General features: G+C 45.6%; 1 long non-coding RNA gene across 2 annotated transcripts in view; it reads right to left on the bottom strand.

Annotated features, from left to right (window-relative positions):
- The window catches only part of LOC117011255, a 77,602-nt gene that overhangs the window by 30,763 nt on the left and 24,439 nt on the right, over positions 1-22,400 (bottom strand). The window contains exons 2-7 of one of the 2 annotated variants that reach the window (XR_004420919.2): positions 21,694-21,774; positions 20,713-20,829; positions 17,224-17,291; positions 4,924-5,016; positions 3,990-4,095; positions 1,182-1,309 (exon numbers count right to left, since the gene is read on the bottom strand). This is a non-coding gene — a long non-coding RNA (uncharacterized LOC117011255). The remainder of the gene's footprint in view (positions 1-1,181; positions 1,310-3,989; positions 4,096-4,923; positions 5,017-17,223; positions 17,292-20,712; positions 20,830-21,693; positions 21,775-22,400) is intronic. The other variant, XR_004420917.1, reaches the window with a different exon arrangement.

Raw genomic sequence — 22,400 nt, 5'->3', positions numbered from 1 at the left:
GCTCGTTGTATATTTAAGGCCCAGGCATTTTCCCACTGATTTTTGCCATGTTAGTAAGGGGCCAGGGAGAGGAAAACTCTCATGTAATTTAGCTGGGAAATACTGCTCAGGTCAGTCAGTCCTGACTCTCTCCTACTGTGGTTCCTGCTCACTGCTGCACCGGGGTGCAAGGGCAGTTCCTTGCCAGACACTTCTGAGTCAGGAGGGGAAAGAGACAACTGCTCATGACAGCTCCATTCCTGACAGCCAGGCCACCACTAGGGCAGGTTACCTGTGCAGCAGAACAGAGGTCACACTGAAGGGTAAGGGAATTCCCCAAAAGCAGAGCCTGGCTATGTCAGGCTCATACAGGAGCATCAGGGGAAGGCTCTGGCCCCTGATTTTTGTTTGGGTGGGCAAAAAACCGAGCAGCTGAAGACACTGCTTTTGCTTGACATCACTCTGCAGCCACAGGGTAGAGTGGCACTGAGACACAGGGACACTTCTATCACTACCTGAGAGATAGGTATTGTGATCAACCTGATAGAAGTTGGTGGTGTTTCAATCCCCTCCACCACTTCTGGGTGAATAAGAAGAAAATTTGGCTGGCTTGAAGTCTCTATATAATTCTGTATTAGCATCCGATGACTGCCAGTCCTGGTGTAATGGAGGGGACAGAAACATGGGGCAGGATCTGTTAGGACTTGAGGCACAGAAGCAGAGCTGTTCTAGGTGGGCTTAAACCATTATGGACAATCTCTCAGTATCTCTAGTTCACAGTATTCTATTTAGTCTAATCCTACCTGGATTTTGGAGAATCAACTCAAATGAATTTGGAGCAGCTTTGCCCTGAACATATGTTGTCTTCTGCCAGCTCCCCTGCAGGGACCGTAATCTTTGTCAGCAGAGCAGTAAAAGCAGCTGGGTGGGTCACCTCTTCAGACACCTCACCATCACTTGGTAGAGCTCATTTGTCAGAGCCCTAAATCACAACACAAACACTAGAAATCAACCAAAAATGGATATGGCTAGACCACAAGACCTGAAAATCCTCTAAAAACGTGCAACTAGTTCAATAATAGTGCCTTCCCCAGGACAGATAATTTGAGCTCTGCAAGCAAAACAGTGTCAACAAGAAAAGCATTTTTATACCAGTATTTTTGGCAGTATAGAAATATCCCTGTATATTACACAGTACTTACTACAAGGGTGGAAGATTCCAGTGTAGAGCCACATTCACTTTTGTGTTTCAAGAGGTGAAGAGGAATTTTCAGTCATGTTGAGCTAATGTGACTGAGCCAACAGGAATTAAAGCTATGCCCTTTCCTGCCTGTTGAGACATGGTGAAAGAAAGAAGCTACTTTAAATCAAAGGGTCCAGATTCAGGGAGGTGCTCCAGCTAGAAATCAGAAGCCAGTTTACAGATACTTTGATAACTTGAGCTTTTATCATTCCACAGGCCCCCAAGATCAGTTGGAGAGGGCTGGGTAAGTTTCCTCATATGATATTTGAAGGCAAAGACAATCTACATTTGCTTCCCACAGGCAAGCCCAGGCAGCTACAGCATGTTATAAAAAGAGGAGATTAAATGCAAGTTTTGTAGCACTACACTGTGAAAAGATACAATCAGTTCTACCATTAGGAGCTTACGAGTTAGGATTCAAAATCTGATTGCAGGCACCTTTGAAGCACCAGTTTTGTCAAGAATATCCCATGCTTTGTCCTATCTTGAAAACTGAATTGTTTAGCTATTAAAAGAGATTAATGTAATCTCTGTGTCTATGAAATTGGATTTTGAAACTGTTTGCTTACTGTACTATCTCCAGTTCAGTGAATGAGACCTCTCCTGCTTTTCATGTTGCTATAATTACAGGTCAGACCTTGTTTGAGCCCAGCATGTGCTGGCATCACCAGCATGACAAAGTGCCTGGCAGACTGCAGGAGGAGGCATGTAGCTGGCAGAGGGAACAACCTCAGTGAACCACAGGTGACGTTCTGCATTGCTTTGGACCCCTCAGTGTGAGCAGCCCCAGTTCGGGGGGTGCTGAGAAAGCTGGGACAGAATGTACAGGCTAGGAGCAGAGGCTGAGGGAGCTGGGTGGCTTTAGTCCAGAGCCAGGGAGATGGATGGGGGATCCAACAGGACACTATTGCAAATCATGCCTCCCTCAGGGGGAGAATGACAGATCCCAATCCATCCTGCAAACAACAGATGGACAAATGAGGGGCAACAAAACCAGGCTGTAGCATGGGAGAAGAGAATGCACATTAGTGGAAAACGTGTCCCAGAGAGGGAGACTCTGCATTCTCCATCCTTGGAGGCTCTCAAGACTTGGCTAGACAATGCCAAAGCTGACTTGATGTAATGTGATAGTCCTGTGCTAAGCAGGGGCCTGGGTGACCTTGGGCCTTCAGAGGACTCTTACAACCAACGTTTTTGTGTTTCTGTTCTTTTCCTAGTGAAGGAAATGAACACTCTTCAGCTCCATGGATACATGTCTTTTGATGCTAACTAAGGAGCTGTAGCCTTCCTTCCAAGAAGCTAGCAGCAAAGGTTAAGAAATCCTAGCCTCTCTCCACCTTTCCTTCTCCCACAGGCAGCAGTGTATTGTGTCCACCTCCAGTCTCTACTTTGCTGCAGAAAAAAGGCTTGTGGTCCTGTGAGCATGGTCTAGCCATGAGTGTTGACAGTCCAATTGCTTCACTCAGAACTAAATGGTAGAAGAGATATCCCAGGGCAGGAGGCAATCACTGCTGGGAATTCTGCTTGTCATCAGCTAACCCAGAGCACATCTCCTTGCAGCAGGTTCTGTTCACTTGAGGATCCTGACATAGTTACTTCATTGCTGCCTCCGCTCATGCACACCACAGACACTTCAGCAGCCTCCTTTTCCACTAACAGAGGGATCATGAAGCATCCCCTGGCTGCCTGAAGCAATTTCTCTCTCCAGCCAGAGATTTGCCACTCTATGCCCCAATCTTAGCAATGTTTGCTTGTCCTTTGCATGCTCTGGATGCCCTCTGCCAAGTTCCCTCTTCTCTTGGGAAAAGGGGATTTATTTGCTGAGTTTTTATTCACTCATCATGACAAACTAGCTTCTGACAAGTCATCTCTGCAGTGCTGTGGCCCTACACTGCTGTCCTGCATGGGTACGGGGTAAAATAAAACCACGGAGTTTTTAAATGGTCATTCTTTCCTTTTTGCAGCAGATGAAAATCAAACTCACTTTCTCTTTCCCAGAAGTAACCTTGACTGCAGTGGCTTGAGAAGTGCCCTGGCAGTAGCAAGGTTCTTGTTAATGACTGATTGCTCCACGTCAGGGGATGATTTGGTGTTCTGATACAGGAAGAAGGGCAGAATAGAAAGAAGCCAAATGAGCAGTGCCTGTAGTTGTTATGCTTCTCCTGATGTATCTGGCAGAGACTGCAGAAATGGCAGGGTGACCAATGCAAGTGCCTGTGTAACATGGGGAGCCCCACACCCCAAAACACCACAGGCACACACTGTGTCATCACCAGCAGCAAGCTGTCCAACACTGGTGGAAGGGACAAAGAACCAGCATGTGTCCTCTGCTCTCAGACAGAAAAATAATCTTTTGTATTCCTCTTTCTTTTGGACTTTGTAAACAGTTTGAGAGTGTTTATATACAACTTGTTTTGTCCAGTTGGATACATCTGGGTTACTTGTACTGTCTGTTCTCTTCAGTTTTAGGCACCTCCTCACTAACCACTGTTTCTTTGACCAAACTTTTGCCCTCTGAATTCCATAATGCATCAACAGCACACACACACAGAGGCCCAATACCACCCTCAAAGCCTACCAGGGCTCTGAGATGCCCTCAAGGCCAGATTCAAACCTCAAAGTGAAGACATGGCACAAAAGTGCTGCCTCAGGGCTCCTCTCCACCCATGAGTGTTCTGGCAGCCGAGTGTCTGTGCTAGCCTTTTCACCCCAAACTGTATTCAGCCCATGATGACTTGCTCCCAGCAGCTCCATTAGCTCTCCTCACCCGGCAGACAGCAGCCCTACAACCTCTGCTCACTGTGCCAGGTACTGAGAGGGCCAGACATTCTGGGGAGCTCCGCAGCAGCAGTATTGTGGTGGCTATGATGAACCTAATTAAAACAGATTGAATGGAGACAGAAGAAAAGACAGCATGACTGAAAGACAACATAGAGCAGCTTCAGTTCCCTCAGAGCAGCACTAGCACCAAACACTGCACCTTGCTGAAATATGCTGCCATTAGAAAGTCCACCTGCATGTACCACATTTTCAAGTTTTAGGGAGACAGGCAAAAGGTCTGGGGAGAGCTGCAACGTGTGGGGCTGTATGCATGCTCTGGAGCTGGAGGAGTACCCAGTACATGCTTGGAACTGACAATATTTTATACATACACACAGCTTTACGTGGTCTTCTTCTTATCTGAACATTTGCTACTGCTTAAAAGACAGCCCTGTTCTGACCTAACTACAGAGAGAATCTTGAGTATTGATTTTAAAGGCATATGGATAGGCTGGAATGCAGTCATAGAATCACAGAATCATTTATGTTGGAAAAGAGTTATAACAGCATTGAGTCCAACTATTAACCTAGCAGTTCCAAGTGCACCACTACACCATGTGCCTCAGTCCCACAGCTGCATGTCTTTTAAATACCTCCAGGGACAGTGACTCCACCGCTTCTCTGGGCAGCGGTGCTTGACAATCCCTTTGGTGAACAAATTTTTCCAAGTATTCAGTGCAAAGACCCTTTTCCCCCTCTGAGACAGGTGTGCCCCACCTGCTACCAACAGCCCTGTGCCCCATCATGTAAACTGACCTATTATCAAAATCCCCCAAATTTTGCAGGCGACACCAGGCTCAGACCCAGGTATTGATCTGTTGTCTCTTCCTGTGTTTTTCCTTATCATTCCCTGCAATTGGTAGGATAAGGGATAACACTACCTGTGGTCCAGATCCCTTAATCAATTGTCTCAAAGCCCTGAAGTGTCTCCTGATTCTCCTTGGACTTCCTGGTGCAACTTCATCGCTGCCTACCTGAAAAATAATAGTGGAGAACAAACTGAGGGCTGTGTGAAGGTAAGAAGCTTTCTCTTCACATCTTTAACCCATGTCCCAGAGAGGTAGCAAACTTCCCTCAGAAGTGGTTCCAGCCAGCATATTGGGCCTTCTTCGCCCTTCAGAAGGGAGTCTTGCAATGCAATGACCTGTCTCTTTTTCTTCATGGACACAGTTTTGACACAGGTTGACTTGACTTTGGTGCCAGCCCCATGCAATATGAGACACTGTCCCCATTGCTCAGTTCTGCTAGCAGAGCCTTGTACCCATACCTGCTCCTGGCCCTACATGATCCTACATATATCCATCCATTTTTTCCTGCAGTCAACTGCTTTGGAGCATGCATGCATTGTTTCTTGCTGAGAGTCAAATGCAGCATGATCCTGGCTATGAGCATTTGCTCTCAGGGACATTAACAAAATACCAGATTACATTATTAATAAAAGCCATCCACATATCTATATAGTTATTAGTTAATGCTGCTCTTTCTTTGGCTAGGATAGCATAACTAAGTTATAAAGACAGATTTGCATTGATAAGGCTTCCAGACCAAAAGGCTAGATCATATTTGCCATCAGCAATATGTTGTTGAGAATATAAACTGAGAACTCACAGTCACCAACCAACAACATTGCCTGAGCACCAGAAAACATGGAAAAGTTCTTGACTCTGGCCCAGTAGGGCTGCCACTTAGATATTTTTGAAATTTAATTAAGCAAATGTCATCATTCCTAACACAAACCATCCTGCAGTGAGCATGCTTTTGAGTGCTCAAAGCAAAGCAGAAAGGAGTACTGGAACCCCGAGGAGTTTTAGGAATTATTCCCATATTAGGTACTATTTCCACAATGAAATGCATTCCCAGTTTATCCATTTTCATTACACCAATTTATTGTATTTATGGACTAGGGATGCGTGTTTAGATTAAAAACTCTTTTTTGTAGGTGCTACGTGAACAAGTCATGGAATAGTCCCTGTTCCTGCAGACTCCAATGTAGTGCCACAGTGACCTGGAAGCAGAGGATAAAGGACATTGCCAATTGGGAGAACGTGCAACTTGATGTACCCAGCAAAAAATACATTTTTTGGAGCAGGAAAAGCTTTGCTTTTCAGGAGAAAACTGCACAGTGTGAAAGTGCACATGGGCTATGCAGACATCTCATTTTTATTTAAGGGTGGGTGTAGTGCTTATGAAATGAGACAAATAAAAAGTCTGAGAAATTTCAGTTCTCTCCATCTAGAGAACAAATATATCAGGTTGTTCCACAGTGACCTGCAAAGCTTAAATTTAAAAGGACCTGGGAAGAAGAGGACAATTCAGGCTCTGTACCCATTGCAGCTTGTTCTTTGTGTTCCCACTTCCATCAACAGCAGGGTTTTCACCACTGCCATCTCCCCATCCTTGGAGAAAGGGGCTAAGAGAACTACAACTTGCAGACTTCAGATAAACAATAAATCCACTCACTGTCTGCAGTGACTTATAACAGCAACTTGCATTTTCCAAAGAGATTTTGGCATGGAGGAGCCTGAATGTAACTGTTAATGTGTGGAAATCTCGTGTAAATGAGTCTGTTTTGAAAAGAGGGCTCAACAGTGTAGCTAGAATGCCATGAAGGACTTCAAGATATAACTCCACTGCATCAAGTGAAGGTGGTCTGCAGAGCCCATGGCGCCCCCAGGGCTAGAATCAGCATAGCCGGGTTGGTCAAAGCCTGGCTGAACAAGCTTTGTTGCCATGTAACCCAGTGCCAATGCAGATACACTCCCCTTCCTACCCTCACAGCACCCCTGCATGGCACAGGACAGCAGCACGTGGTGGTACCAGCTGCAAACAGCTGCCGTGGGTGTGGCATGGACACATCTGCAAGTGCTCACAAGCCCCCATCTGTGCTGGGACCTTGGTCACTCCTCACTTCTCTGAGATGGCCTCAGGATCTGCTTCATAGGAGCTGGTAGGACCAAGGGGGCAGGTGCTTCAAATAGCTTTGAATTCGGTGGGGGGGTGGAAAGGCAGCTGAGAGAATGAGTGACAGTGAAACCAGACACCGGAATCTGAAGGTATAGGCAGCAGATTATTAATAAAGAGGTTTATTTAAGTGTCTTTGTAATGTGGCAGTGAGAAACCTTGCTATTACTGCTTTCAGCACAGAGTGCATATACAACATGGTATTGTGAAATCTTGAAATCTTTGTACACAAATACAGTTAGGAGAAGAAAAAAAAAGAAAACTTGGCCATATTTCTGAATATACTCACTTCTTCTGAAAATACTATCACAGCCAGAACAGGCCTGCTATATTCAACTCTCATTCACAAGTCCTCATACCTGGCTTAATAATCATAATGAACTATGAGGGAAAGGTAAATAGTCTTCATTCCACATCTCTGAGGATAATAGTAAGAAGGAAGAGATTTCAAACATTGGTAATGACTTGGAGAGCAGCACATTGCTTAAAACATTGACTATGAGCCAAGAAATACCCCTCAAGGCTGCAATGAAAAACTGTTTTTGGCTCTGTGCTGTGAACAGAAACTTTATTTGATCAACAGAGTTATTGCAACAGACTTGCTGTTGAGAGTCTGGAAGCTCATCGCTAATGTGGCACCCCTCACTAGAGCTAAAGCTCCTGCATGGGAAAGCTCTGGGCTCATGAAATGCAGCTCTGGCTCACAGCTTCAGGTTAATTGTGATGACCACTGAGAAGAGTTGTTTCCCTTGGCTGGCACAGAAGTCTGTCTAACTTTTCACAGGGAAATAAGAGAGACCTGAGACTGGCGAGAATACTGCTCTCTCTTTTTGTGTGTAGCTGTTGATTTGGGAGAATGAAATCAGATGAACTGTTTTTTGTGAAGAGCTTCAGTCTATTGCCTTCAGCAGCATTACAAGTACAGGGGCAATCTCTGACCTACAGGCCTTGCCAGGACAAGAAGAAAACAGATGTGGATTAGCCCTGCTCCTGGTCAGATAAACACCCACCTGCCAGAGAATATTGGCAGAGAGAAAAGGAAGGAACTGAAAATTAATTTTTAATAGAGTTTCTCAGAAAATGGCAGATCTTCTCAAAGTATTTCAGACTTTTTTTCTTTTTAATGTGAAATAGACATTTCAGTTGAGATCTGGAAAACTGAAGGTCTACTATTCCTATAAATATCTGCCATCAGAGATGTGTTTGCTGCTGGCATCATTAAGGGGAAAAAAGAATTTTGAGAAGAGACAGAGTTGTTAATATCAGAAAGTAATTTTCAACAAGAAACAACAAGCTATACTGATCTGAAAAAAAACCAAAAAATGATACTGACTGCTCCTGAATACTACACGCTGAACCCTATCCAACTAATTGCTCAGGGACCTATGGATAATTGGCATCTCCATGCTGATGGTTTGGTGATCCGGCAAAAGAGAACTCTCCCTAACCATGGGAATAAAATTTTACAAAATAAATTAGAGGCTCCTGTTCAGTAAAAAGAAACCAGTAGTGCACAGAGACCTCAACCTGTGTCAGAGGTCTGACGCAAACCAGACATGAGCTGCCTGAGTTCCTTGGGAGAGAAGAAGGAATTTCAGACTACTGTGCCAGAGGAGACAGTCCTAGAGCCCAGAGAAGCAACTAGGTGCTCACACAAGCTGTGATCAAAAAGACCAAAATACCACAAAACTAAACAAGCTAGAGATAAACATATTTTGGGAAATGATGTATGTCGACTGACATCCAAACACTGGAACAGCTTGCCCAGAGAAGTGGATGTCCATCACTGGAAATATTAAAAGTCAGGTTGGATGATCCAGTGAAAGATGTCCCTGCCCACAGCAGTGAGGGTGGACCAGATGATCTTTGAAGGTCTCTTCCAACCCAAACAAAATTATTAATTTTATGATTTCTTACTTCAGCACAGAAAGCTGAAAATTTTCTGATTCTGACAGTCTGAACTGCCATTAAAAGCAATGTGGCTTTTCCAAATATCATTTTTTTTCAAACAGGAGAGCACTAACATCACGATTTTTTCACCAAAGAATGGGGCAATCCAGGGAGTTTTCAATGAGTTTTAGAGATTGTGACATTCTATTCAAATCCAGGCAATATGAAAAGATGGGATGATAAATTTTTATGTTCAAAGATTTACCCTTCCAACAAGAGAGTGGCAAAGTACAGGATACCGGAAGAAGGGATACACTGCGAAAGGGGAAAAGCAAGCATGTGTCCAGTGTTGCCTTCAGGCTTTGAGTTTGACAGAAACAAAACAACACACCCATAGAAAAATACAACGTTTTTAATGTATGGGGGAGATTATATGATTATTACACCTGATTCCTGCTTCAAAAACCATGCAGGGTCTCCATTGCTTGGTGACAGCTGCAGGTAGAAGCATCTACAGCAATTTAACAACAGTGAGCCCTACAGTATGAGTGGAGAGGACACCACCGCTGCAGGAACAACTCTGTGAGCAGTTAAAGCCCAGAAGGAAAGTTAGTACTACCAGTGTGAACAAAATGCTCATTTGTAATTAAAAGCAAATCTCAAGAAGACTGTGTTGCATCCATTGGAAGCACACATGGATTTGGGACAAACTGGGGAGATCTCTAAGGTTGACGCTTGTGTCTTCTGCCTCAATATGCCCAGAGAAGTGTCTAAACAACCCTGTGCCATGTGCTGTAGGATGGCCCTGCTTGAGCAGGGAGTTGCACCAGATGCCCCATTGTGGTCCCTTCCAGCCTGACACATCCCGTGATTCTGTGGTAGTCAGGAATTACCACTGTGCTTCCTTCATAACGTGCTGAGGACCAGCAGTGCAGCACTGGTTCCTACTCGTGCCTCTGTGTAGCCATGGGCCTGTGGCTGGTCTCCAGGTTCATAAATACGGCACCTGAGATCTGGTGCTGGCCTGGTTCCCAACTCCAGCAGCACAGCCCTGTGTAGGTGTCTCAGAGGTTTCTCCAAGGCAGTCACTGACGCAGAGGCTCCCCCCATTGTTCACAGGAACTACTGAGACTGAGAAGTGCCTGGGACGTGGCCCAGTGCATCGCACAATGGTGACAGGGAGATGCCACGAGCAAGGCCATGGTTATTTGTACCCCCTCATGAAAAGTGTGTCCCCATGCTTTCCTGACACAGGCTCTGCATGGCCCCCTTGATCCCCCAGAGTTCCTGCCTGCCAAGGAGGGAAAGGGGCCTGATGACAACACTGTGGCTCCCTAGCATGGGTAGCATTTGATGGTCCAGGAGAGCTGGGAACAAAAAGCAGCCTTGAAGCAAATAGTCCCATCCTATCCAGCCATGCAACATGACTCAACAGATCCACACAGGCAGGGCTGTGCAGGCTGTGAGCAGAAGCCAAACAGAACACGCAGCAGGCTGGCAAGCTGGGGCCTTTTTTTTTTTCTTATCCTTCTTTTGTGTTTAAGCAACACTTCCAAGAGGAAGAAAGGCTGGAAGAAAGTACTGACTTACTATGGGGTGGGGGCCTCTCACCAAGATCTGCAGTGCAGCTAAGAGGGATTTTGTCTGTTTTCCTAAAAATGTATACAACTGGTGATGGAGAGAAGGAGCCACAGGTGCAGGGAAGGCTGAGATAGGCAGGATACCCTGTGGCAGAGAGAAGCTCCTCAGCCTGTGTAACTTGGCAGGGTAAGGAATTGCTCTGACAAGTTACACAGGCTTCTGCAGCAGCTATGAATTTGATCCTATAAAAAACAAGTATTAACAACTTAATCACATGCCTGGGTCACGTGGAAGCAAGGACAACACGCAGTAGCAAAAGTTGCTTTCCTTTCCTTTTTCTTTTTTTTTGGGGGGGGAGTGTGTTTGTTTTTTAACATAAAGTGGGAGTGAGGAGTGAAATTTGGGTGGGGCTTTCTGTTATTCATTGGGAGGAAATAGAACGTGTTTGCAACAGCTCCTGCCTTGTTTTGCTCTCCCTCAGGAGCAGAGGGCTGTGTCCGGGCTGGTGATGCCGCGGTTTTTCCTGGACTGCCAGGCCCCAGGTTGTTGCGCAGCCCGGAGGAGCCCTCACACTGTCTCACTAGGACTCATCGGCTGAGCCGAGCTGGCGTGGGCTCAGGCCAGGAGCTTTGGCCGAGTGCCTGGCACAGCCGTGAGCGGCTGGCAGCAGCGCTTGGCAGCGCTGTCTTTGGAAAAAGATGACGGTATGCCGAGTGGGCGATGTCAGGATCACGGCCCGCGGAGGGCCGCGGGAGGAAGGGCAGCTGCGCGCCGGGAGCCTGAGTCACGGCGGTGCAGCGCGCCTGTGCGCGGCCTGCCCGGCGGGCCTGTGGAGCCGGCCCGCAGCTGCCAGGGCTCCCGGCGGCACCTGCCCCTTCCCGCAGCGAGGAATGCTGCTGGCACGCGTGTGCCCCAGGCAGGCTCCCCGGGGACAGCCCTGTGACCCGAAGCTCTGCCCGACCCGCCGGGCCCGATTGGACTGCTCACCGGCGGGTGTTTTGTTTCCAAAGACGCACGTCCGAATCATCGTGTCTGCAAGCGTCTCAAAGTGAAACAGTTTGTTTTAACTCACAGAAACCTCTGGGTTTCGTACTGTTATGTCTCCACCTCTCTTCAGAGACCCCAGAGACTCAAATCAACCAACAAACAACTTTTTTTATTCTTTTTCAGTTTTCAAATGAAAACCCTGTCTTCTCTGTACTTAGTTCTGTCATGCAGTATCTAGTCACAGATGTACAGGTCTCACACTTGTGGTCCATTTCCAGCAATCCTGTTCACACTGGGTATAGATTTTTGCAATGGGCCAAAGCTGCAGCAGGTCGGGCAATGGTCTGCCTGCCCCGTCCCTCACAGGGAGTGCAGCAAACCAGCTCTCCAAAAACTTTGCTGTCTTACACCATGAGGGCTTCAAATAGGTGCAGCTGTTTCTGCAGAGCTTTACTGATGAATCTCATGTGCATGCATGTAAACCAGCCCAAGTGTGCATACCTGAAGCTGGGAGAGCTGCAGGGAGCCAAGCTTCTGCCTCCTCACGCTGCAACTCACACAGCTCAGCCAGCAGCCAGCTGTGGGGCACGCTTCGCTCAGTTCCTTCCTTTTAACTCCTTTGGTACAATTAAAACAGCATTGACTCAAATGTGGCTGCAGTGATGCTGCTATAAAAATACAGGAAGGGAAACTAGATTTAACAGAGCATGACCCTTCATACTTGCATAACTGTTCACACTGGTACTTCTACCAGCATCAGTCTCCTTGTGAAAATGGAAATTATATCCCCAGCTGAAAGTCCTGCACAAGCACAGACACTGTGGGCAGAGAATACCCATGTGCTACTCAGTGGAAACAGTTTGTGTCTTGCAAAGTATCCTTCTGGTTTAGAGGAGCCAGAAATATAAAGGATAATATTTGCTTTTCTTTTAAAAATAGCTTGTTCTAAGGAATGTATTTTTCAACCATGCGAGAATACAACACAGAAGGGATACAGGACCTAATAACCCACCTGGAAATACTTTGTATGGAAAAGCAGTTCAGCCAATTTGGGGATTGAGCCAAAGAATTATCAGACAGGCATTGCTTGATATGATTTGGGTTTGTGGCAGTTTTTATAGCCCAGCAGGATTTCCCAAAGCTGAGGTGCTTTTAAGCTGCCCGTGTATGTGCCTGGCCCTTATTGCAGTCCTGGCTTTTGGCCAAAGTGATTTCTGTTTGTGAGGGAGTGAACAAGTGAGGATCATTACAACTTGGAAGGGGCTCAGTTCTTGCTCGATGAGAGCTCTGGAGACATAGAATGGGACAAAACAAGTATAGAAATGTACCACAAAGTGGGAGCTGATAACGAGATGGCATGCTCCTGCAAATTTCAGCTATTTAGGACATGGTTTGTAAGCTGTGGGAAAGCCCTTATGCAGAAGTAGAGGAACCTGGATGAAGGAGAATAAGAGGTTTCCAGTAAGATCTGTGTGCATCTCTCACTCTGAGGCCATCACACATCAGCAGATTTGTATTCTGGCCATGGAGATGTGGCTTCTCCACAGCTGTGATTCTGCTCTTCATCCTTCATGGTGATGAGTGACCATACAGCCTTAGGAGCTGCAGCACAATGTTAAAAACTGAGTTTTCAGAAGTCAACAGCAGAGCCTCTGCTGCACTCTCTTCAAGAGGAAGAAAAAGCAGTTCAGTGAAAAGGTACACTTTTCAGACACTCCATAACCTTCCTTGTCCCCCCCCAAGTATTTTTTCAAGGTACAAAAGGACTTCTAATGAAACTATCCCACTGCCTGAAGGATAGAACAGATTAAGTCTGACATCCATGAGGTATCCCAGGTAGCATTTCCAAATGAAAATTTATGGGTCTTTTAGGAATCTTATTTTGGGGTGAGTGGAAAGAGAGGAGGAAAGAAGAAAGGTAAGTTCCAGGAAAAGCTGCTGTTCTTCATTGAATCTAAAATAGAACTTCTTGGAAGTTTACCAACCAGGCATTTTTGTGTGGAAAACACTAACTGTGCAGATTGGGCACTGTCCAAGTTAAAATACACACCAGTACTGGATGGGAATGCTGTTGGGATCTAGATGTGTTCACTCTGAAATATCTGCCAAAGAGTCCCTGCTATGGCAAGACTTGGGACCTCACAGCAGCTGTTATTTTTCTATAGCACATTATAGGTCTGGCTTTAGGTCTCCAACTGTGCATTCTCAGGGTTTTGGGGAAGTGTCAGTGACTTCTGGAGTGTAGCTTGCCCTTTACAGTCAGTGCAGATTCAGTCAGTTCACTAACTGGAGTTCCAGGAGTTTGTTTGGTTTTCTTATTCTGAGTTTGACACCTGCATTCAGAGAGATGACTTATGCCCAGCACTGCACTTGCAGTAAGGGAGTGGGAGGGAAGGGATGTCAGAGTGTGTTTTTTCAGGAGTGGTAAGTGGACTGTTTTGTTCTGTTTGTCTTTTTTAAAAGAATAAATTCATGTCTAGCATGAATCAAGGCACAGAAACAGAAAACTGGAAACTGGATATTTCCTGGACTGTGATGGAATTTGTCCTCTGCTACGATTTAAGGATTTTTACATTGACATGTACTAGGGTTGGTGTCTTACACAATATTGATTCTTGCCATGAGTCTATGGGCATTGGATGAGGACAGGGAATGGGAGCACAGTTTTCAGCTTGGGACATTTCCTCCTCCCACTGAAAAGATGCAGGCTTAACCTTGCTGTACAATTGATCTCATGCATGGTAAGGAGAAATTTGAGTTTTTTTCCTAGCCCTCTTCAAACTCTTCCTTTTTCTTCCATGCTTGCCATGATAGTATTGCAGCACCCATCTTTTCCATCTGCTTCTCTGCAAACACCAGCCCATGCAATTTCTCTGTGCTTCACCTTGTGCTGAACATAATGCTGTTCTTGGTGAGTCAGATCGAATGAGGCATTGAGATGATTTGACTTGTGCCTAGGGAAAGCATGGTGCTGGAACTCTTCTTTGGCTCTGCACTATGGGGAAACCCTTTATCCAGTTGGGTTTGTGTTTCCCTGCTCCAGCTGTCCCCAGTCTCGCATCGTGGCCCTTAGAGGTACATACACACACTTTGTATACTTCAGCAAGCAAGGCTTTGCCACCAGGAGTTGCTACAAGAATACCTGATTGTTTCACTGTAATTTGGAGGGAGAAGCCTGTGTTCGGATTCTCGCCTGGGGCACAGCATAGCTCTTCAGCAGGACTTGTATTTCTGGTTTCTTCACAATACCAACTTTATCAGCCAGACGAAAGCTGGACTCGTTTTTCCAAAGAGGGTCACAACAAGCTGGGCTAGAGCCTTGTGCCAGTTAGCTGGGACTACACACAACACAGCCACATGGTTCAAGCAGTCTCTCTCTTATAAACACATAGAGCACCTCAGTATCCTCTTGCTTCTCTGCTTTCATGCTCCAATTGCTCAGAAATGGGAAAGGAAGCAGTAGAGCCAGTGTATATATGTCTGCATATGCACCTGTGTATGAAAGGTGGGATAAGCACGGTTCTTGCTTTTGAATAGTGTAAAGCTAGCATCCTTGCTGGTGGTAACTTCCAGAGGGTAAAGAGAAGGCACAGCAGAGCTGGTTCCACATGGTGTCATCACTGATGTGGCAGGAGAAGTGGCCTCAGTTATATTCTTAGCAGATCAAAGCTGCAGTCCCTGGTGGAAGCCAAGTGAAAGGTTATGTGCCTGTTTGGCAACCTATCATTTAGATAGGGATAAGCTTGAGACTAACCCAAAAGCTAATGAGAGAGAGGAGGCTGGGAATGTATTGAAAAGTGCCCTGAGAAGACAGGCAGATGATACAGGGAAGCCAAGCCTGTCTCTCTGTCCAAGTACTGAAGTAGTCAAGCTTGCAAGAACAGGGAGTCATGTGGTCTGTGCTGGAGCACGGGCACCTCTCCTGCAGAGAGGGCAGATGCTGCACTAGGTTAGGATGTCTCACGGAGAGAAGCTGAGTGCTGGGAGAAGGATAGGAGGTTTTCAAGGAGCAGTACAACTCGTAGCTCTGAGAGGCAGGGTCTGGCATGAAAGTGTGGGCAGACTGGGGTTTTAGTTGCTCTGAAGAGCTGGAACATAGCAGCTGAGCAGAAAAGTTAAACTACGTGGTTTTTATCCACTGAGAAAGTACTGGAGAGTAGTGGCTGACTGGGAATAGGTTAAGTGAGCCAGAGAGCAGCAGTGATAAGAGGGTGGAGGTGTTATTGATCCACTCCCTCAAGGCTGGGCATGTGCTCCTTTGTGTCTGTGTGTCTAAACTTGGGGAGTTGATTTTCTCTTCTTTTTTTTTTTAAGACTAGCGACTTATGGTAGTGTAAGCAAATCTGTCTCAACTTTGTGGTGATGGCAAAGGAGTTTTTTTGAGAAATGGGCAGTAGGAAAGGTTTGTGAAGTGGCCTGCACATTTCTGAGGTGTGAGGATAAGTAAGAGGCAGCTGGGAACAGGTGTTATGGTTCTGGGATCCCTGGGTGGGTAAAAAGTTGGGAGGATATCAGTAGGGTCTTGAAAGATTCTTGGCAGATAGCTCTGGGTGAAGGAAGCAGCTGTACAAGGTGATCTTGCAACACTGCAAGGAGATGACCAAGCAGCCTGAGCTTGGATGAGGTGAAGCATAACAGGATGGTGGGGAGATGTTCTGGCACATGCCTACACAACCCCTAAACCAGCCTACTGTATGCTCCTCAGGGACTTGCTGTAACTCAAAGGAGGATTATTGGCTAAGACCACCTCTTTTTTCCTTTTTAAAAGACAAATCAGTGCTTCATCAAAAGACAGTGTAAAGCAAATGAAAAAAAATAAAGTCATAGTGCCAGGAAGTACAGACCAAACCCACATCCCATGAGTACTAACCTGCTTGTAGCTTTGCATCAAAAAATATTAGTCCATTTATTGCACATTAAAAATTCCCTTTGTCTCTTCTCAGTTGTGGTGCATGCTTGAGATCTTAAAGATGGCACTGTCAGTCCTTAAAGCAATATTTGACATCAATTTACTCATTAACTTTCAAATGCAGAACACTGAAAACCTTTTCCTGAGGACATCTTTGTGTTCTGTTTGAGAGAGTTACTGTTGTTTTCCCACCTCCCCTGAAGGGTTGTTTACAATACCATCTCTCCCTTTTAATCCTCTTTTCCTTTCATGTCTAACAAACAGTGTTAAACAGAACACGGGGGAAACAGCAGATCTCACACATTATAATTATCTATAGTTAACTGAAAAAATGCTTCACAATTAGAGGTTTCATTTTATAAATTAATGCTCAAGAAGCTTTTTCCTATGCTTTTCCATATAAAACCTCTATTCTTTCAAGCTCGAGGTTTGTATGTATAAGTCTGATAAAGGGTTTATGAGTTGATGTGCACTCTGTGCAGAGACTGAGCTACCACAAACAGGATTTTCCTTATGAGATCTTGTGCAGAGGGATGTCTTGAGATGTACACACAAGAATATGGGCAGTACCAAAATGCTGAGCCATGACAGAAAACATTACATTTCAAAACTGGCAGCTGTTTCTGCTGGTTATTTTTACCATTTCCCTTAACTTCTCTAGCTCTTTTTTGCCCAGTGTCTGAGCACTTTAAGACTGTGAATATATTTAGAGTCACAATTTTTATGTGGGGAGGTGTGGGACTCCACATTGTTCAGATCTGACAGGCTATCGTTTGATGAGCACTTTTTTCAGCAGCAGCACCAACATAAGCATCCCCTGATTTCCCCTTCCCCTCTCCCACCACTCACTCACCCCTCAGCTGTGCCAGTTTCTGTGCTGTGTGGGAAACAAATCACAGAACACATCCAGGTTAAAAATAGCTGGAAAAGAGTGAGAGAGAGAGAAATGAATTCCAGAACCTGGACTAATATCCTACATGTACATCCAAAGCTGAGACAAGAGAATCTTTTTAGCTCAGATTCCATCTGTCTGTCCAGCTCCCTCAATAATTTGTACCTGATTTCGCATAGGACTGAAAGGTAGAAATTTCAACAGCTAGTGATTTCCTCTCTAAATTTTGTGCAAACTGATTGCTGTGTGAGGAGTAGGGGCCTTAACTAAAGAAATGCAGCCAGCAGTCACCTGGCTAGTGAGTATGTGCATGATGGCTGGCCATGTGTGTATTCACTGATCAGCCAACGTATATATGGACCTGACTGCAGCCCAGGAAAGGGTCTTAGAGCATATAATGAGGGAAGAATGGGGCTCATTGCAGCCATTTTATTTTAGGAGGAGAGGAGGGAAGAGAGGTGACTGTGAAGCAGTCAGAGACCCTCAGAAAACCAAGAGCCATTAGTTATACTGCTCACAAGGCAATTTGCTTCAAAAAGGCCTGAAATTCTATAAAATAATACCTCTTCTGCATGTGAGCCTGTAAATCAAGTGAGCCTGTAAATCATACCATTTGGGAGGAAGTTGAGAGCTCAGCTTCACATTCCTGTTTAGACTTCAGCAACCACTTCTGCTTTTAGCACTGCGAACACCAGTGGAAACCACGGATACTGATTTCTTTCCTGTACTCAAATGTCACTTAAAACCCTTGTTTCTCGTGAATAACTCCTTTAAGCACTTGTTTCATCTTTGTTCCTACCTGCCTACTTTCCAATCTACAACAGCTTGCCAAGAGCTGCTCTGCTCCATTCTTTTTTTTGTATCCTTCATGCCTCCTCTCCAACCAATGAATGGCCTCAAATTTGGTAGGGGCAGTACATAAAATATTCAGTGAATTGTATCTGAAAATGATGAGTATTTTGGTGCAAACAAAAGCTGGCTTTTCCTGCCCACCCCTTCTGAGGGAAAAGAGACCTTCGGTCTCCTCACTGTTTTTGCTCATCTGCAGAAGGGACTGGGTGGGATGGGAGCCACAGGGTGGAACAGTAGCCATGAGACACCATATGAGCCATGGCTGTAGTCCATGGTCAGAAAAGAGTCTCTATGTTCCTGTTCTCAGGTGTTTTTCCAATGTCTGGTTCCATGTGCAGGATGCAAGCAGAGCTGTTGGTTGCTTGTAGTGGACTGTGCCTTGTCGGAAGCACACACTGTCTTTGTCAGGGGAGCTTTCATCTGATAGAAATTGGGTCTATTCCTACCATTTGTGGTCCTCATCATCAGCATCAGTAAGAGCAATTATCATTGACATAGGCAGGTCTTGGGTTTCTCCAGGTGGGAAACCGGAGGTTTTGGGCAGTTGGGGATTTTCCTGGTGTGGGAAATCGTGGGTGGCAATAATCCAGTGTATTGGGCTGTGTGCCATCCCTGCTGCAGACACCCAGGAACATTTCTGGGAGTTGCACCCAGTGTGATCTGTTTGCAGATACTCCAGTCTCACCACAGGTATGGAGTGAGGTGTGATGGGAAAGGCCTGAGAAGGCTCCTACGGAATATGCCTGTGTTAATTCCCTTGTCCTTGCATACCTCTGGGTCTGCTCAGTCTGCACACTGGGGGAGCTGCTAGACCTCAGCTCAGCTCCTGCAAGAGAAGCATCTTCACAGGCTTTCCTAACACTGATCCCACTTCTGGAACTAATTCCTGTAGGGAATTTTCTTTCCCCAAATGGAAGAATGTAGCCATTTTGCAATGTGCCACGGGGGACCTGTAAAGGAGATCTAAAGCAGAAGCCAGGGCTGCCTTGCTGGAAGGGAGTGCTAGAAGGTTTCATCCTCTCTCCTCACCAGACACAGGAGCAGGGGAGGTGCTGGTGAATCTTTACCAACATGGACCAGCCTCACGCAGAGCGGACTGGCCCTTACATTGCCGTGAGTGATGTTAGGATCTTGCTTTATTCTTGGGCAGCTACAGAGTTTGGGGAAGTGGTGGCAGGGGATGATGATCAGAAAGCTGGCAGAAATTGTGTAATTGGTGTATCAAAGGTCTTTTTACACTCCTCCAGTCACATTTTAACAGTACCCATTTTATTCTACGTGTGGTTAAACAACAAAATTGTTACTGATAAAACTTGCCTTAAGCAACAAGACACATGTGAACAATAAAGCACTAAGAGCCACATTTTCAAATGTGTGTGTGCAGAAACGTCTATTGTACAATGTATAAGCAGCATGTGGTCTGTATGTGGCAAGCAGCAACGGGAGAGGAAAAGGGGAACAGATGGAACCTGTACATGAGTGACAAGAGCGGACGTAGGCTCAGATCAAGTTTTGTGCTGTGCAGAGGCTGAGCTTTTGAAAAGCCTTAAATAACAACCACATTTTAAGGAGGACTGCACTAATGGGGCATGCAGATAAGCACACCAAATGGTGCAACTGCAGAGCACAGAGCACTGCAGACAGTGATATATACAGAGCATATGAAAAGTTCGGTCTGACACGCCAGCCATGCGTACAATCAAAGGTGTGCACATTTTAGAAACATCAGCCTCCCTGAAATCTCAATGACTTAGCAATAAAGCATCAGGAAATGATAAGACAGGATCAGAAAAGTCTGAGAATTCCACACAGCTGAAATAAAGGTTGAGCAAGAGGAATTAGCATCAAGAAATCAGATTCAGATGTTTGAAGCTGATTGTCTGAACCAAGTTAATATAATGCACCATGTGTCACTTCAAAACGTTCAGACCGTGCAGCTGGGAAGCCCTTCCCATGGTTGTGAAATGCAGCAGTTCGCTGTATCTGAGAAGGCTGGGATGGATATGTCTGCCTGGACACGAGCAGGCTATAAATGATGAATTGGGATTATAGCCTTTAATGTCCCAGTCCAGTTTTACCAGTTCCCCAAACCACTAGCACAGAAGACAAGCCCCGCAGCAAGGCAATACCAAGATTCCACCTTCACATATTCCAGATTTGCATTCTGTCTCCATTCATCTCCCCATGGACTGAAAATGCTCATGGTCTTTTGTCCAACTGCGAAGCACTCTGCTGATCCACACCCCTTGCTCTCTTACTTTCATCCTATTTTAAAGAACCCCTATTCAGCTACCCAGTACTTTCAAGGAAAATTATCCTCTTTCTGTCCATTCTACCAAGTCTAGAGTTTACAGCTCTAGAAAATTATGTTTTTAACCTGTCAGTACTCTCACACAGCATAGAAGGAAGCCCTTACCTATATGAATGCAGACCAGCACGACAACCACCTATGTGGGACACTGTAATTCTGCAAAACTTGTATAATTTCACTGCTAATTTTTTTAGTCTCTGTTGAATTGATATCAACTTACAGACACACATATATTGTCTACGCTCCTTCAGCCTAGAAAAGTATTCAAATAATTCAGCACTGCTCACCTGAAATCCACACCTCGCAGGAAATGAGCATTCCATAGGTATGAGGGTTTTGCAGAATGGCGACTTGTTTGTTTTGTGGATTTGTGAAATTATATCGCTCATGGGAGTGGCTCTTTCCTAGAAAGATGTCACACACTCATCAGTTCTTGTGTGAGAAACTGACTAACTGGAGATCAGCATAAATTCTGTACTTTTCCATGCACTGTTTGTGGTGACCAGTTCTGGATTTGGGTGATGGTGTACACAGAGAAATATTTGACAATACAGGTATCAGGCTCTCATATCATAGATCTTTTCTCCAGTTCTATTCACATGCATTTTCATGGCAACTGGACATGCATTATACAGCTATGGGCTAAAACTCTCTTTGGTACATTTCTAGTGAAGCCAAAGACAAATGAAACACCATGATTTATGTTGTGAACAAAACAGACCAAGGCCTGTTCTCTCCCCTATCTGCAAGTGGCACAGCAGAGCTTTTATACGTGGCAAGCTCCTCTCCCACAGCCACCTCCAAACAAAGTAGGGTGGCCAGCCTAAGGAACAGCATCTCAGAGAGAGTTCAGAGGCAAAAGGCAGAGCTGTGCCAAGGGATGTTGGAACCTGGGGCAGATACAACCAAGACAAAGCCATCTCTTTCATCTCCAGTACTTGCTGATTTCAGAAGACTCTGTAAAATCCAGCATCTTCTGTCACTTGAAGCTAAAGTGCACAGCCTGGGTTTTACACCCAGGCTGTGGGAAGTTGGTTGGGGTTTGCTCTGTTGCTGACAGCTTGAAATTTCCATTTGCAGCTCCTTCCTGTTTCCTTTTCAGAACATGCATCATACAAACTCAGAGAGGCTGCACAAATGTACCGAAATGGTGAGAAGAGAGGACATTCCTTACCACAGTGAAGATTTTAGTGTGCCTAGTCAACACGGAAGCAGCAGAAGCAGACCTGGGCAGGCACTTCTCATACCTACATCCTGCAGATACATACCTTGGTGCTGCTGATGGCTACCTGAAATACATGTCCACAGATCCCATCCCACCTGGGATGCCACCTGGCAGACATCAGAACCTAGGGATTGGGAAGTATGCTGGGTCATTTAAAAAAAAAATAAATTAAAACTTGCAGCACTGCTTCTGCCTCCCAAAGAGTTGGGTCATTCACTGATAGTTGTGAAAGGGACAGTGTGCATGCTGGGGTGGCATCCATCCCACATGTCCCCAACATGGGATGGGATCTCTAGGAAGGATCACTTGGATATATATACCAGACACATCCCTGATTTCATATGTAAGCCACATGGAAAGGTAGGACTTGCTGCCTGGAGCCCACACCTGCCCACAAGCCCTCCAGTCCTGAGAATCCCCTGGCTACATGGCACCTTACTATGTCTGGGGATCTCCTAGCCCTACGGCACGTCACCATCCCTGGCAGGGAGAGCACCGTCCCACCTTGCTGCAGCTATGCACAAGAGCTTTGGTTGTCTCCAGTGTCTCTGCCTCACCCCATCAGCACAGAAAATGAGTGGTGCCAGCCACATTGTGAGGAGCAGGAGATTACGTATCTAAAACAAGGGAGGAATTTTAACCCTCTTTGCTTTCCCTTTGTCCCACCCATATTGCACCTGCCATTAGAATGACCAAAATTATCCAGTGGCATCCTTCATCACCCATAGAAAAGAAGAAACCACACAAATT

Source organism: Catharus ustulatus, chromosome 2 (assembly GCF_009819885.2).
Source record: "Catharus ustulatus isolate bCatUst1 chromosome 2, bCatUst1.pri.v2, whole genome shotgun sequence".
NCBI classification, from domain to species: domain Eukaryota; kingdom Metazoa; phylum Chordata; class Aves; order Passeriformes; family Turdidae; genus Catharus; species Catharus ustulatus.
This window is presented reverse-complemented; position numbering and strand designations above follow the sequence as displayed.